Raw genomic sequence first — 12,353 nt, forward strand, 5'->3', positions numbered from 1 at the left:
AAACCCTTACCTTAGACATGGATTCTCTGAGGAATATGGGGACAGCCTGAAACATATCTTAGAGGATTATTTAATTGTGGTTCCCTCAACTTTTACAAGGTTACAGAGCTCTTTCACCGTATCTTCAAGAGAGGGGAAATGCAAAGATTACAAAAATGAAACAAACAAAAAAAACCCCAAGACAACAAAAATGAAAACCTTGAGGACTAGATCCTTTGATTTTCTAACTAGGGAATAAAAATATAACTTTAAGAAAGCACAATGAGAGTTCAAGTAAAAAATGTGAAAACATCCAATCATTTGATAAAACTCTGTGCCAACTCCTATTGGCACAATTTAAAATTCATTGTCTACTAGAAAAGGCTGTAGAAATCAATATTGAACCTTAGAAGAATTACAGACAAGAAGATTGATTTCACCTAAAAATTTATCAAGGTCATTTCTGATGGCGTGTTAAATTTTTCATATAATATGACTTCTTTACTTCATTTACTGAGATTTCTTTCTTTTCCCCAATCTGGGACTTATGAAAACTTATCTTACCCATAAAAGCATGATAGAAGATGTATAAATGTGCGATGATCTTTATAAATCTATGATGCCTCTCCCAATTAGAAGAGCGGTGGTGGTGAAGATGTCCATGCGAGTGTGAGCATGTGTTGGTGTTCTTCGTGTGAGAGTGGTAGAATTATCTTAAAAACCTCCAATAGGCAGTCATATGACATCTCCTAAGTGCTTGCACAGTACAGGGCTCCAGAATATTTTTCTGAATGGGTACTACATCAATAATGTATCCTAAGCTGTTATTTGCAATCTAAATCTAATCAGGAAAAAATAAAAGTCATCAAGATGGAAAGACTAGAGGATCTGGTAGGAAGAAAGATTTTAAAGGCAGAGGGTAAGAAGGAAATAAGGAAAGTATCTTAACTTCAGAGCAAGGAAGTGAGACATGTTTTTCGTTTGGGTCCTCTAGACATGTGAAAATGCTCTGAGAGTTCAAGACTATGTAGGAGAAACTAAAAACTGTATTGGAAAAACTAAAAACTATATTGAAGAGTCTAAGGACTATCTTGAAGAAACTAAAAATAATTTGATTTAGAAAAAATACATCAAAGTAATATGTTTTTGTTAATTTTTGTTGAACAATTGATGTAAAAAAATAAATTAATGTAAAATATAGTCATTTTGTTTTTCATGACCTCTTATAGAGGCCATGTTATTTTAAAAACAATGATATATACGCTTCTCCAAGGGAACTGATCTATGTATTTTCAGATTCAGTATAGAATCTGAATCAAATCTTTAGATTTGGTTTCAGTACAGAACAAGAAACCAACCAAACAAAAAAAAAGGCCAAAAAAGTACAAATGCTCTTTCAAGGTAGTTATACAATGTTATATTTTTATTATTATAAACGATTGTTTCAAACTTTAATTTCAAATGCGAATTTATATTAGTTTATTATTTCTATTTTGCAAACTCATTATAAACCAGCATGAAAAAACTTGCATTTCAAAAACAGAAATAATGTTAAATTAGATCTTATGAATTCTTCATGAGATCAAATTTAATGCAATTATTTTTAGAATTACTAGTTAGTAAATACATTTTCTTAGATAGGATTTTCTAAGGTGCTAATATAACAAAACAACAACTTTGCATGTTTCTTTTTAATCAAAGATTTTTATATGACTGCAGTGTTTAAAACTGAATCCTACATTTTGTTTTACTAATAAATTTGAGCTATAATGAGGTTATCTCTCAAGAAATGCAGTGATCTAATTATCCATTTTTTTAAAGTTTTATTCAAATTCCAATTAGTTAGCATTTATTTTTCTTTCAAGAGTTGACTCAAATGGTGAAGAACTATAAACACACAAGAACATGAACATGAATATCCATATAGCAAAAACAGAATTAATTTGAAATACCTATAAATTTTAAACATAGAATATAAACATTGGATCCAAAAGTCCAGTGTTCTTTTTATGAGACCTTAACATCAAGGAAAATATCCAATTATTATTCCATGTGTAAGAGATATGTGAAATTGTTATTTAAGTCTTTTCTGTAATCTCTCTTTCTCTCTCTCATTGTATACAGCAACAAGGAAATATTTGGCCCAGGAAGAAATAATAAATTGCCATATTTTTAATACTTTAAAATGTCTGATATCTATTTTTGGTCAGACATGCTTTGATAATTTGTGAATGTATAATGAGGTAATATGCAAAACCAATTTTAGGGTCGTCTATATCTTCAATTAGCAAACTTTGTTTCTTTTACCTCTTTAAAATCATTTTTAAAAATATGAGTTATTTCATTAAAAGGGGATGATTTAAGTTTACCAACTGTGAGTATATCAACTGTAAAATATCTTCTGGAACTCAATACAATTCCTGGGAGAAAGGATACATATTAAACATATGGCAATCTATTATTTCTCTATCTGAGCCAAATATTTTGTTGTCTATTTTCTAATCATTGCTCCATAGACTTGAGTAATTTTTACTCCCCATTTTCCCATGATTTAACAAATTTCTCTCTTTCCTGGTTTCAAGTGTAAATTTCTTTCTTTCTTTCTTTCTTTCTTTTTTTTTTTTTTTAAGATTTTACTTATTTATTTGACACAGAGAGAGAGACAGCGAGAGAGGGAACACAAGCAGGGGGAGTGGGAGAGGGAGAAGCAGGCTTCCCGTGGAGCAGGGAGCCCAATGCGGGGCTTGATCCCAGGACTCTGGGATCATGACCTGAGCCAAAGGCAGACGCTTAACGACTGAGCCATCCAGGCGCCCCTCAAGTGTAAATTTCTCAATTAAGCTTTCCCCGGTCTCTCAAATACAAATATTTCACTTTTCTCTGAAATTCCACAGCATTTCATCTGTCAATGTGCTTCTGTTAAGACATTTTTCCCCTTTGTATTACGTTTATACAGGTTTATATCCTCCCTTACTTAGCTGTGGTCTCTACTGGAGATGTGTATGGTTGATTGAGTTTTTTATCCTAATAGTAATCAAATGAATATTTTGTATATAACAAGCATTCAAAATATGTCTTGGTAAATAAATGAGTATCTGGATGTTTTATGTTCATTACTACCTGAAGGCACAGACTCAGAATAAATCACGCTTTTCATAATCTTTCAAAAACTCTTATTACAAATAAATTTTTGACGTTAAATAATTAAAACCTTTCAAGATTAAAGAGTCAAAATACCACTTATGCCTCAATTTCATGGTCATTTCAAATGGATTTTGTTTGAATTTCGGTGTTACCAAACACTACTTCCCATCTTGTCTTCCTTTTGTAACAGTAGAACCAGTTTTAGTTATATACATATATCAATTTTATTTTTTTTTAAAGATTTTATTTATTTATTTGAGAGAGAGAGGATGAGAGACAGAGAGCAGGAGAGGGAGGAGGGTCAGAGGGAGAAGCAGACTCCCTGCTGAGCAGGGAGCCCGATGCGGGACTCGATCCCGGGACTCCAGGACCATGACCTGAGCCGAAGGCAGTCGCTTAACCAACTGAGCCACCCAGGCGCCCCATATATCAACTTTAAAGAAATAAGTGACACATCATCTACTTACCAGTACTGGCATCTAGTTTTTAAAATTTCCCTTCTATGTTTGAAGTGGTGGCCCTATGAAGTATATATTTTCATCAGAATAGAAGTTTTCAACATTGAAATTGTACGTGTGATTCTACAACAGATTGTTTCTCAAATATGTTCAGTTGCAGTTTAAATCAAATGCACACCGTTGGGTGCATGACAATACTACCTCTGAAAGTAGGATATGAAATATTTGAATCATTATGTGGTTCACACAGTGTGAAGTGCAAACAGTACCATGAAAATTTGTTGATAAAATAAACATGAATTTCAAACAATTTCTCAATTTAAAACTTCAGTATGACATGAAAGTCAAACTTCTGATGTTTGTAAAATAAAAATAATACTATATTTATAAATTAACTTGCATCTATAGTAATGTCAAGGTGTTAATATTATATCAAGTGTAATGCATCTTTAAATTTGAAGTAGTCATCAACAGGAAAGTGGCAGTTCTGTATCTCCCCTACCAATAACTGTGTGGAGCTATTATAAATGTCCTGGTGGTACTTTTAAGCAAATAACTCTAAGTGCCAATTAATATGAATATTCGAGCTGGGATTTCATTACCTAAGGTGTGAACCTAAGATGAAACTCACTTTTCTTTTTCTTTATTGTGTTATGGATCTGTGTTTTATAAAAAATGAAGGTAAGAGTAAAAATAGCAGCATCATGAACAATAGTATATGAAGTTGTCAAGAAAAGCTATAATCTGTGATCTTTGGCCATTGTTCTACTCAATATTCTTACATATTTTATTATGACACTTAAGTTATTGTTCAATTAAATTAAACTTATTAGAACCATTGTTGTATGATTATATGTCAAATCTATCTAAACTTGTGTTGATAAAGTAGAACTACTTAGTGCATTGATTTAAACTGTTGCTATAGTTTGAGTTTGTCTCTTCACAAATTCATATGTTGAAATCTTAATAGTTTAGGAAGTGATTATAATCACCTAACGGTGATGGTATTTGTTAGGAGGTGGGACCTTTGGGAGATGCATAGGTCAAGAAGGCAGAAGAGTGTTCTTATAAAAGAAACTACAGAGAACCTCCCCAGTACCTTCTACTGTGTAAGTATACAAAGAGAAGTTTGCATAACAGAACAGGGCCTCATCTGACCATTTTGGCATTCTCATCTCAGACTTTGGCTTTCAGAAATAAATTTCTATAATTTATAAGCTACCCAGACTGTGGTATTTTGTTATAGCAGCCCTAATGGACAAAGACAACTGTGAAATGGAAAAGAGAACTATGTAGTCCTTCCCATTTTATTTCCAGTGTAAGGAAGAAAATGAGATTAACAGCTACTGTTCATATCACTTACAACCTAATGAGCATATTTATAAAACACATATCTCTATGAGGGCTCCCCTTTATCCACATCTTCACCAACACCTATTGTTTCTTGTGTTGTTAATTTTCACCATTCTGACAGGTATGAGGTGACATCTTTTGGTAGTTTTGCTGTGTATTTCCCTAATGATGAGTGATATTGAGCATCTTTTCATGTGTCTTTTGGCTATCCATAAATCTTCTTTGGAAAAATGTCTGTTCATGTCTTCTGCCCACTTTTTAGTTGGATTAAGCATTTTTTGGTTGTTGAGTTTGTAAGTTCTTTATGCAGTTTGGATACTAACCCTCTATCAGATATGTTATCTGCAGTATCTTTTCCCATTCTGTAGGCTTTCTTTTAGTTTTGTGATTCTTTCTTTTGCTGTGCAGAAGGTTTTTATTTTGATGAAGTCCTAGTAGCTTATTTTTGCTTTTGCTTCCCTTGCCTCAGGAGACATATATAGTAAGACGTTGCTATGGCCAATGTCAAAAAGGTTACTGCCTGTGTTCTCTTCTAGGATTTTTATGGTTTCAAGTCTTCACATTTAGGTCTTTAATCCATTTTGAATTTATTTTTGGGTATGGTATAATAAAGTGGTCCGATTTCATTCTTTTGAATGTTGCTTTTCAGTTTTTCCAACACCATTTGTTGAAGAGACTCTCTTTTTCCTACTGGATATCCTTTCCTGTTTTGTCAAAGATTAATTGACCATATAGTTGTGGGTTCATTTCTGGGCTTTCTATTCTGTTCCATTGATCTATGTATCTATTATTGTGCCAGTACCATACTGCTTTGATCACATAACATCTACAATATACTGAAACTCATGCTCAGTGCTGATGGTAATTACTAAGATATTTGGAACACTTTTTCATATTTAAAAAAGTAATTTGAACATGTGGGTCATATTTTTTTTCAACTCTATGAGTGATATTATCTCCATTTATTTATTTTCTTAGATTTTATTTTACTATGTTATATTAGCCATACATTACATCATTAGTTTTTGATGTAGTGTTCCATGATTCATTGTTTGTGAATAAAAGCAAAGCAAAGAACTTATGCAAACTATTCTTTTAAAAAAATACACATTGCATATATATATATATATATATATATATATATATATATACCACATCTTCCTTATCCATTCATCAGTTGATGATAATGTTGATAATGTTGCTGTAAACATCGGGGTGCATGTGCCCCTTCAAATCAGTATTTTTGTATCCTTTGAGTATATATGCACCACGGAATATTACTAAGCCATCAAAAAGAATGAAATCTTGCCATTTGCAACAATGTGGATGGAGCTAGAGTGTATTATGTTAAGCGACATAGGTCAGTCAGAGAAAGACAAATACCATATGATTTCACTCATATGTGGAATTTGAGAAACAAAACAGATGTACATAGGGGAAGGGGGAAAAAAGAGGAAAGCAAACCATAAGACACTCTTAACTGTAGAGAACAAACTGAGGGTTGAAGGAAGGAGGAGGGCAGGGGGTGGACTAAATGGGTGATGGGCATTAAGGAGGGCACTTGTTGGGATGAGCACTGGATGTTATATGAATGTTAGTGATGAATCATTAAATTCTACATCTGAAATCAATTTTACCATATATGTTAACTAACTAGAATTTAAATAAAAACTTGTAATAAAAAATAAAAAATAAATTAAAAAATACACCTTGCAAATACAATTTTTTATTGTCTTGTTTTACTCTCTAGATTACCAATATCATCCAAAACATTTTCAGAAGTGATTTGCTATGACTCATTCTGTTGGCTGTATTTAAATAAATCTATCAACAAAGGACATTTATTTTCTTTTTTATTGGTTTACCAACATAACTTTCTGGGCAGCTTGATATGAATTTTAGATCCCCACATATCAAAAACTCTAGTAATACCATTATTCTGTTGTTGTTTTTAAAACATTTAATATGTTAAGTATACAGATATGTTCTTTTACCATGGACAATTAAACAAATAGTGTTTGTTTACTACAGACATGTTTTAATTTTAATAGTTAAGAAATAGCTTGGTTTATTATATGTCTTATGAGATATATATTCTATTTTTTATATCAAAAATAAACTAGGGTGGCTGATGAGGTGAAGTGTAGAGATCGAAAAATGATTCCACAATGCAGGCAAAAAAATTAGTCTTCACAGTTTTAAGTAAATTTTGTTTTCCAATGTGATTATCTTTATACTTTACATATTTTTAATAAATGGGCTTTCTAGAAATTAAGAGAAATATAGGAGCACTTCTCATGGGGTGTCAATATTATAAAATCAATGCCTCTTTTATTTACTGCCCAAGTTTTGGAAAAGGTTATTGTGTTTATCTGCATAAAATATGACTAACAATCAAGCATGTCAAAGATTCAATTTGGGTCTCTAAATTAAACATAGAGTAATTTACTACTAGGATCATGTGGCCAAATTTCCCTGTTACCCAAGTGGTTAAGGTATTTTGTTTAAGTTCACTCTCGCTGTATCTATTTACAAGTTCAATTAAAAAACACACATATAGGGACACCTGGGTGGCTCAGTCAGTTAAGTGTCTGACTTCGGCTCAGGTCATGATCTCAGGGTCCTAGGATCCAGCCCCATATCTGGCTCCATGCTCAGCAGGGAGTCTTCTTGTCCCTCTCCTTCGCCCCTCCCTCCACTCATGCTCTCTCTCTCTCTCAAATAAATAAATAAAATCTTAAAAAACTCCCACCACATATAACAGTGATAATTAAGATCATTTTTATACTCATATATATGGCTATTAATTCTAAACCTTTGTCTATAAACATTTATCAATAAATATATCATTAATATAATAAACCCGTAAAGGCTAAGGATAGGATGAACCATGGCTTAAAGAAGCTGAGATTCTGTACATGCAGTTCTTCAAATGTGAGACAATTTCATACTTGTGAATTAAATTGCAAGGTATTAATAACAAGCTAAGATTTTTAATAACTGACGCTTAATGAATGCTAATGAAGAAAATGGGCCTCTACTACTAAAATAAAGCTCAGAGGTCTCATTTGAAGATAGATCAAAAAGGAAGTTTTATTAAAAATACATGTAATTGCAACTTCTTTCTAAAATTATTGTATTCAAACCTGTTTTAATTAATTCACTTATTCAGTGAAGTTTTTAGCTTGATATCACAAATCTAATAAGACCTAAGTACCAGTTTTTCCTTAGATTTGTAACATAGATTTTATTTTCTCAAAAATCTTAAAGATTTTCTCAAAATGTCCTTCAAAAGGATGATATTTTATTTTATTTATTCTATTTTAGTTATTTTGAAGGTAACCACAAATATCTGCCATTTCTATTATTTGATTATTCTAATTTATGTGCTTGATTTCTAGATCCCCTTCATTGGATGATGAGTAGGCCCCGTAGGAATTCCATGTGTGTTTTTTGGATGCCACATTACATCTTTCATTCGTTGTCTATTAATAAAGAAGGTTATTTTTAATATAACTAAGTTGACTGAAGGGCCCTACAACAATAGGTGAACAGCACTTAGAACTTCTATTATTTCAGCTGAGTGATGTGCAAACAATAAAAGGGGAAAAAAACCTTATTTATGCAGGTGAAGTGAAACCTGAAGAAAAGACAGTTTCTTTTTTTTTTTTAAAGATTTTATTTATTTGTCAGAGAGAGAAAGATTGAGAGCACAAGCAGGGGGAGCGGCAGGCAGAGGGAGAAGCAGGCTCCCTGCTGAACAAGGACCCCAATTGTGGGACTCTATCCCAGGACCCTAGGATCATGACCTGAGCCGAAGGCAGATGCTTAACCAACTGAGCCACTCAGGCATCCTGAAAAGACAAGAGTTTCAAAGGGAAGTTTGCTCTGGGACACCTGGGTGGCTCAGTTATTTAAGTGTCTGACTCTTGATTTGGGCTCAGGTCATGATCTCAGGGTTGTGAGATTAGCCCAGCATCTGGCTCTGTCCTGGGTGTGGAGTCTGCTTAAGATTCTCTCTCTCCCTCTCCCTCTCCCTCTGCCCCTCCCTACTTAGACCACCCCACCCTGCTCCCACCTGTGTGCTCTCTCTTTCTCAAAAACAAAACAAAACAAAGCAAAGCAAAACAAAACAACAAGGGGAAGTTTGGCCTAATAGTATTTACTCAGGAAGATTTCTTTATCTATAAGGAAATTTTGAAAATGTAGAGATTAGTATAGCCCAAATTCAGATAAATTGAGAAAAAAGTAGTAATTTTGACAACCTTGGAAACGTACACATGATGGAAGTAATATCACAAACTAGATTTTTTTTAAGGCAAGGAAATTGATAACTTGGGTCTAGAACATTGAAATCTGAAAGTAAGTTGTATATTGGCTACCTGGGATTGCACACTCAAAAGTTATGGAGATTCTTTCCATACTTCTTTTGTGAATAAATGTTATGTATTTGGATGGAACACTACTAAGAAGACTTACTAGAAATAATGATAGTGTAGGAATGAATTCCCAAAGTGAAATCTTCTGTACAAAAAGATGCATATTTAACATGGTCGAGTCACTCTTCCACTCTTCAATATTTCAATTCTAAGATGAAGCATTGGAGTCCTATTATTAATTACTTGGATATGCTTTTGATTATTTCTAAATGAGATTCAAAATCTATGGAGGACTTTGATCTTAAGTATATTTAATTCTAACCATTGGTTAATTCGTTAGCTAATGTATTATCCTAGAAAAAATTCCTGCTTATTTTCTGTTACATATTTCAATGTAAGCTATTTTTATGGCAAAATTTTTATTTAAGTCTGACTAATAGTTAGTATATTAATTAATGTACTAAATTGGAATTTAAAAATTCACTTGTCAATCTCTTATTACATATTCTAGTACAAGTGATTTTTAGTGGCAAAAAATTATCAGTATTGTAAGCAATCATAACAATATATGAAATCATGATAAACTTTAAATAACATGGGAAATGTGATATGTGGTCCATGAGTTTTCATACAGGAAAGGCTTCATATCATAAAGTAAAAGTGGCTTTTTTATTGTTATTTTCAAAATATTAGTTTATAGAATTTTAGTAAAAACTAAGCAGAGAAGAGAGAATACACATTATTAATTTAAATGACCCTAAGCCAGTGGGATAATATTGTCAGGCCATCTAAAAGAGCATCCAAATAATAAAAATAACTGATTTTTTGACAGACACCCAAACTTTCTGGAAGGAGATAGAGTGATAGAAAAAACTGATCTTTGATACTTCTTTAGCAAATAATTTCATATTCTAAGAAGATATAACAGAATGCCAGAGCAAAGTTGTTCGATAAATAGTAACTATAATTATTCAAATTTAATTTGTTATATTTAAGGTATGTTCATTTATTTTATAGGGAACACTCCTATTTTCTTTATCTTTATTGGATTTACTTAATCTTGAACATGAAAAATCTGTTGTCCTACTTACCAGGCTACAGAAAGTTATCCATGATTTGTGGGTCAAAAAGGGGGAGGTTTATTATTATCTCTTGCTCAAGCACTTTCACCTCCCTTGGCACTTGATTCATTAGATACTTGTATGGCCTTGGAAATTACTTTCAAACCTTTCAAAGTTAATTGAGCTCTGAACTAAGGTCCAAAGCATCTGTACTTTTCTCCTTTACTGAAATAAAATATAAATCAGTGAACCGAATAGCCTGCTATGTTGCCAGTAAGCTTTGAAATTTGCTATAAAATTGTCACATTATATATTAAGATAAAAGTATATTTTCCTTGATTGAAAATTTATTTTTCCTCAACCAGCATGAGATGTTTTAAACTACTTTTTCTTTCCTGTATGTTATAGTATTTATTTTTGAATTTGGTTTCATATTATAGCCAAAACAAACAAACAAATGAACAAAAGCCCACCAACCAACTAACTAAACTAAACATAAAAACTAATGTGACTAGAAAAAATAAATTAAGATTAAGAAAAATATATGAATGCTTTTCAATGTTTTAATGTACATTTCTGGAAAAACGGACCAACTCACTCTATTTCTATCTCTATTAAAAATATAACATTCAGACTTCCTCTTTCAGTAAGGATGAAGTGACAGTGAACGTATTTATATCAATAGTTTTTCAGACACTGGACATCAAGCAAGAAGGAATAGTTATCCCTGAGAAAAAGGGAAACAAATGAGGTAATCCTTACAATGGCCCAAGCTTATTGAATGAAGAGTTTCCAGGCTGTGATACAGGGAAAGGATACTCAAATAGAAGCAAGCTGTCTTTCTGAGTAGAGGGGACAAAATTCAGAATTCATGGAAGCCAAGGCTGACAATATTTCCGGGGCAGATTAGTGGAGAAAAGAGAATTGCACATAAATAAAATGGGGCCTGGATCTGAGACGTGTTCTTTTTGGTCTTCAACTGAGTATGGATCAGTGCACACATGTGAGAAAACTCTCCAAAGTCATAGAGATACCACAAGAAAGCATCTGGTATATCAATCACTAGGAGACACACTGACCTAAGATCAGTTCATGATCTCACAAACTGGAAGAGAAAGGCTTATGGAACAGATATTCCTATGAATTTTAAAATAAAATTAAGAAGATATTAAGAACAATTCCATGCCAGTGTATTTGACAACTTCAATGAAATGAACACATTTTTTGGAAAGACACTGAAACTCCATCAGGAATAACAAAAATAGCTCTATATCTCTTAAGACACTGAAGTTTTGGTTTAAACACTTTCCCGTAAAGAAAAATTCAGGCCCAGATGGCTTTCCTGGTGAATTCTATTAAACATTTAAGGAAGAATTTAGTGGCAATTTTATAGGAAAATAAAAGCAGAGGAAGAACTTCCAGATTCATACTATGAGACCAGTATTACCTCACCATCATGGCCCAACACAGATATTACAAATAAAGATGATGTTTATAGCAGCATTATCAACAATAGCTGAATTATGGAATAAGCCCAAATATCCATTGACTAATAAATGGATAAAGAAGACTTGGTGTATATATATATACACACACACGTTGGTATATATATATACACATATGCATACATACACACACTGGGTATATATATACTTGGCACATATATACACACATATATATACACACACACACACACACAAAATATATAATGGAATATTTGCCATCAAAAAGAATGAAAAGCTGACATTTGCAATGAAGTTGATGGAGCTAGAGGGTATTATGCTAAGTGAAACAAGTCCGTCAGAGAAAGACAAACATTATATGAGTTCATTCATATGTGGAGTTTAAGAAACAAAACAGATGAACATAGGGGGAGAAAAAACCAAGAGAGACAAATCAGGAAACAAACTTAATTCTACAGAACAAACTGAGGGTTACTAGAGGGGAGGTAGGTGGGGGGATGGGTTAAATAGGTGATG

This window comes from Halichoerus grypus, chromosome 1 (assembly GCF_964656455.1).
Source record: "Halichoerus grypus chromosome 1, mHalGry1.hap1.1, whole genome shotgun sequence".
In the NCBI taxonomy this organism is placed as follows: domain Eukaryota; kingdom Metazoa; phylum Chordata; class Mammalia; order Carnivora; family Phocidae; genus Halichoerus; species Halichoerus grypus.